This window comes from Stegodyphus dumicola, chromosome 7, assembly GCF_044657685.1.
Source record: "Stegodyphus dumicola isolate Sdum_Otavi_A_Nest chromosome 7, ASM4465768v1".
NCBI lineage: Eukaryota > Metazoa > Arthropoda > Arachnida > Araneae > Eresidae > Stegodyphus > Stegodyphus dumicola.
Window position 1 is genome coordinate 20,979,891 of NC_140774.1, and position 6,000 is coordinate 20,985,890.

The window sequence follows — 6,000 nt, forward strand, 5'->3', positions numbered from 1 at the left end:
CAGTTTTCATTGTTTAATCACACAGTAATTTGCCCATTTCCGTCCCAGTTTTGATTTAATGGATAATTAACAGTAGGACATGTCGAAGGGTCTACTATCCACTCTTCCTTTACCAACAATCTCTCGAGAGGACTTGACAGTACTTTAAGTGCCTTCATACCGCAAAGATACCATGCATTTACAAATATTAACGCTTTCTCCTGGATACGATCTCCAGCCCATGGCTAAGGCAACCGGCCTCTCTATGACCATGGTAGCATGACATGGGGCATGGTAAACTTCCATTAATTATGCAGTAAAAATGTTTTTAAAAATGCCCGACTTCTCTATTATAAGGCTCTCGGCCACACATCACAGCCCATTACCCGATTTCAGAAATTCTATTAAGTACTTCCCTCCGCTTAATCACGTATATTCTAAATCAGGGTTTCCCACCGTTTTTTGCCTGGAGACCCCCTGAATCGTAAATTTCAGTATGTGGACCCCCAAATAAACGTATGTAATATCCTTAAATGAAATATTTTTTGTGCTGCACTAAAAGCTCAGAAATAAACAGTTAAACAATTCCTTAATAAAATACTTATTTGGGGGTTATTAAAAGGTGAAAAATTCCACTACAATATCAAAAACGTAAATTACAAATTTTGAAAATTTTAATTGATAAAACTGAAACATATTTTTACTTACAGAAATAGTAAAACATAAATAAATATGTTATTTCAAACGACGGTATGTTTCAAACAAAATTCTTATGTTGTTATTTTAAGTTATAAATTAGTGCATCCGTTGGGAATGGCCAATACGCATAACTGCATTAGCTGCGTCATCACCGAAAACAAACACTACAGAAAACGACCGAATTACGAGTACATTCCCAAGAACCACCCGGTAAACGTCCATCACTTCTTCCCCTATTAACCACGTCTCTCGACGGAACTTTCGGCTCTTTGGTATCTTAAGTGAATCAAAACCTTTATGAAAAACGGGACATTGCGTTAGAGTAGCCGCACCCGCGTGAAATGCCTTCTCCTGGATTCGAATCCAGCCCCAATGATACTGTAGCCTGTACAGTTAAGCACGATACTGATCACGGCTTCCTTGCGTTTCAGCAGCAGGCTCCGAGGAATGCCATGATTCTTTATACACTTGAAAAGGCTACTAGAGGAAAAGCACGATATTCAGTCGAGGCGTAAAAAATCAGATGTTGAAGTAGGCTTTAAAGAAATTAAACATATTATTTTGTTTGTATTATTGCTCTATATTTTGTTTAATATTATCAAATTTCAACTAAAACAGAGCACAAAAAAAAATGTACTTTTATTTAAACGGGTTCTAAACTAGAAATATCACATTATTTTTACTTTTTCTACAGTAAGGTAAATGAAGACATTACGTTTTGCCAATATCAAATTTCAAAAATAATAATTTTAAACAAATTACGAAATCTAACTTTTAATGCTTTCTCCCGTTTCCTTTACTGACAGTGAAGAACATTTTCAACTTGTTACGAAAAAATAAAATTATGAGACGTTTGACTCCGGTGCACCAAAAATTGCTCGAGTTATTTAATTTCAAAATTTGCAATTTTTGTTGTCCTTTTCAACTTGCTTCGAGGGATCGATTAATTAGTTTAGAATAAATTCCAGGAATTAAGTTTAAATAAAATGCCACAAAAAAGTATGTATTATTTAATATGCCGTACAAGGAAGTCATGCGGTGCCCATATCAAAATTTTTAGCTAATCTTATCGTCCAAAAATCGAGAGCGGAAATTTAGGCGAGTAATTTAATTTTTGAAGGAAGAAGTGATTACTGTAAGAACATAGCAAATGAAAAGGGTTCAAGGATAAAACCTACATTCTAATAAGAAGACATTAACATTACAATATCTGACGGTAACTGAGGAGAATACCGCCTCATTTTCCTTTCAAAGCCCCAGGAACACCTCACATGGATGAGTTCTGACCACAGGAGAACAGCAGATTAAACAGGATAAAAGTAGAAGATTAACCATTTTCCAATCCAGTATATCAGGATTACTAAAAGTTTGGAATCCAAAGTAATAAATAAACTCCGATATATAGATAATTTAATCTGCATTTTCGATAAAACTGTGTGATAAATTATTTTTCTGTTTTGAGTTCATTTTAAATAAAATCCTCGGTATTTTCTGCCTCTTTTCTGCATGCTTTCGTGGTGTACCCGGCGAGGGCATTACTCCTTTTTCATGTTTCCTACGTCAAAATTTCTCTGCAGTGGCACCGTTCCAACTTTGGTATATGCACTGCCGAAGCAGGAGTATGAAAGGTATTTTCTCCCTCCTTTCTGCATGCGTTCGTGGTGTAACGGTAGCACACTCGGCGCGTATTCGAAAGGTCCAGGTTCGAGTCCTGGCTCATTTTTCCTTCATGAGTCAGGACATTGCTCATTGTCCCATTGCTCCTTTTTCACTTCTCCAGCATAAAAAACCTTTTAATGACTCTACTACTCTATAAAAACCTTTTAAAATTGTATTTTATTTTATAATTCTTGTTTTTAAAGTGAGAGATGTATTTGCTTTGTAGTCTGTGAAAATTTCAAAACTTTATATTCGGGACATTTGTAAAGTTGAAACTGTATTTCATGGACGTCAAAGAGCTAAAAAAATTCGAGCTGTTTCCGAACTTTGAATTTTCAATTTTACAATTCATATTTTATAAAACTTTAATGAATTTTTAACAAACTCAATGATCTGAAAGCTAGCAGTGGTAACACTGGACGGATTAAAACATCTCCAGCGCGGGAGATAAATATCAGAAATTTTGAAGGTACGGTGTTTTTTAATATTTTGTTATTTTTCTATTGAATCGAATTTGACGTGGCGTAAGCGGCGAGAACGCGATAGTTAATAAATAAAGTAAACACACAAAAGTTTAATAATAATAATAAGACAAAAAAAAGTTTTGCAAGTCATTTTACTTGCAAAATAAACATCATTTGCAAGTCATTTTACTTGCAAAACAAATCAATGTACTAATAAAACTGTACATTGACATGATAAATTGAGTAAAGTCTGAAAAAATAATAGAAAAATGTCTGCCTATAATTAACACTGCATCATTAACTCTAAATCTATGCTGCTTTTAAAATTTTTGTTATTTTGCTGTTGAACTGTATATGGTGTAAGTGCGAAGAAAATGATGCTTAATAATAAAGCTAAAAAGACAAAAAAAAAAAAAAAAAAAAAAAAAATGAGCAATAGTGAGTGTGCGATAGCGGACCGGTAGACTGCGAGCTCAACGAGCTTTATGCTACATATACATAATTTAATAATAAATTGTTATAAATAATTTTTATAACAATTTTTATTATAATTACTTAATTGTTATATTTTATTGTATCATTTTCATTATATTATTAATACAATGAATTCTAATAATGTTATTTATAACTCATTTCAATAATTTCACGATAGCAAATAGTTATTATATTTATATAATAATTACTAATTAATATATATATATAATTTATTTCCTAAACAATATTGATTAATTGATTATATTATCTCCTAAGTTTAATTAAAGTAGAATTATTTTAAAAGAGTGAATCCATACTAGTAAGTTATATTTTGAAAGATGTTTTGAAGTAACTTAAAAGTAAAATGTTAATAATGTTTTAACGTGGACTGTAATTAAATCATCATGAAGAACAAAATTTCAATTGTAAAAGGAAAAATTAATTAAATGCATGTAATCATTGTCATTGATCGGAAATTAGTTGACTTTTCAAGGGGAACAAACCAACTCCCGTTCAACGAACAATAATTAATAGATAAATACGTAAATACGAAGGTGTTTCGTCTTTACTCGCGTAAGAAGGTTAAGCCAAACCAGCAATTCTAGTCAGGCCAAATATTACCGCGAACAGAAGGGATTATGAACCAATGCTGATACTCAAAGAACTTATTCCTATGAAGCATTTTAGCCAATTCAATTTTGAGTTATATATGGCTTAAGTGCATGCACATTATTTTTAATTAATTATAATGGAGCTTAATAAATAATCATAACACGTTTTTTAAATTTTTGTGCTGAAGTCTATATGCAATTATAATGCAATTATAATGGAGCTTAATAAATAATCATAACACGTTTTTTAAATTTTTGTGCTGAAGTCTATATGCATTATCATTTTTTTAAAACAAAATGAAAAAACTGACAGAATTTTTTAAACAAAATGAGAAATATTTTAAACGAATTTTAAATTCCGTTTACTAATAATTTATCAGACCACACAGAAACAATAGTAATAATATCGCGAAAGAAGAAATTTCAAATTTTTACTTATTTTGTGTTTGAAATTTAAAGTTGTGTACCTGTAAAATATTCTTTTCCATTACTCTTTGTAACTCAAATATATTGGAAGCTAAATATTAAATTCTTATATTGACATTTCTTTCAAATAATTATAACATGCTTAATTAAAAATTAAATAAATTACTTTAATTTTAACTAAAATTAAACAAATTATAAAAAATTCTACACTATTCATTTCCGAATTTCCGGGAACAATTTTCCAAATGAGACAGAATTTGACAGTAAATAATGACAATTTAGTTGCTTTTACTACGTAGTAAATATTTTGTATGTATAAGTAAAAATATATATGTTAAGAATGTAAGTATAAGCTTTTTGATTTCAGATTACAGCTTGACACTTAATAGGATTTTGATTTCCATAAAGTTTGTAGCCTTGGAGAGAAATTATGGATTGTAGATGCTCATTATTCTTTTTTTATTAATTTTCAGTTGTGAAAAATGATTGTTCAGATATGAATGTATTCCCAAACGAACAGATTATTTCGACTGCAAAAATTCGGACTTCAGCTTATTTATTTTTTAACAACTACGAATAAAAGTTAATTAGGTTTGCAACTTCAAAACTCTGAATAAGATGTCTATCACACTATAAATTAATTAGTTTCATTTACAGGCTTTCTGTTGCGTTATTCGAGTTCGTTTCTAATCAGAATAAAAATGACTAAAATCTTGAAATCTTTGCAACAAATGCATAATTGAAGCAGCTTCGCGGGCTGCATAAATTTGCTTAGCAGGTTGCCAGTTTCAAATCGGTGTGTTATAATACAATTTATTAAATGTACTACATGAATCAAATGCTACAAAAATTTACCAGTAATGTGGTCAAAACTTAAAATTTTAAAAATTTACCTAATTAAAATTTTTAAAAATTTACCTGTAATGTGGTTAATTATCCTTTCTTTTCAACTGCACGAAAGCAGATTTTTCTTACAGTAATGAGATTTGCTTCGGTAAGCGCAGTTATTGGTCATTGGTTTGGAAAGCTCTATATTCTGAAACAGGGTTTGCCGAAAGAGAATTTTGTTTCGAAAGAGTAATTACTGCTCCCCGCGAGTGTCTTCCAAAACCTTGACCGTCAGCTGGTGAACAAGCAGACGATGAACTCGGGAGATTCATCTTGGGCGCGGAGAATCTCGCCGCGCCATCTGCTGGCAAATATTTTTCGCATATTTATCATTTGCAGAGTTGATAATTTTCAGCACGTGGATAACATCTTCTGAGAAATTTCTGATAAATTTTAAGTAGAATTTTTTTTTTTTTTACTCTATTTGTAACTGAAATAAAATTAAACTCAAATACAGAAACAAATGTTCCGTTTTCGATGTAGAAAATCAGTTTCGGATTTTTTTTTTTTTTTTTTTTTTTCTTATTTGATTCCTTCCCTTCATGAATTCGTGTTTTCATTTTGAACTTTTTCTGAATTTGGTTTTTAACTTTTTCGTATTTGTGTTTTCATTTTACAGTTTCTGAATTTGGTTCTTAAATTCTCTGTATTTGTGTTTTATTTCGAATTTTCTTGTGTGTGCGTGTTTTTTTAATTTTCTGGATGAATAAAGTAAAAAAGACAAAAATTTAATAATAAACACACACACACAAGTATGGCTTACTCATCTTACCAAGAAAACTGAACACTGATACGATGCA

At 30.8% G+C, this 6,000-nt stretch overlaps 1 protein-coding gene across 2 annotated transcripts in view; it reads right to left on the minus strand.

Moving 5' to 3' along the window:
- Window positions 1-5,448, minus strand: part of LOC118190615 (ecdysone 20-monooxygenase-like) — a 158,354-nt gene extending 152,906 nt beyond the window's left edge. For both annotated transcript variants that reach the window (XR_015041951.1, XM_085819952.1), the window contains exon 1: window positions 5,231-5,448. The gene's annotated coding sequence lies outside the window, so the exon portion shown is untranslated. The remainder of the gene's footprint in view (window positions 1-5,230) is intronic.
- Between the last annotated feature and the right edge of the window lie 552 nt (window positions 5,449-6,000).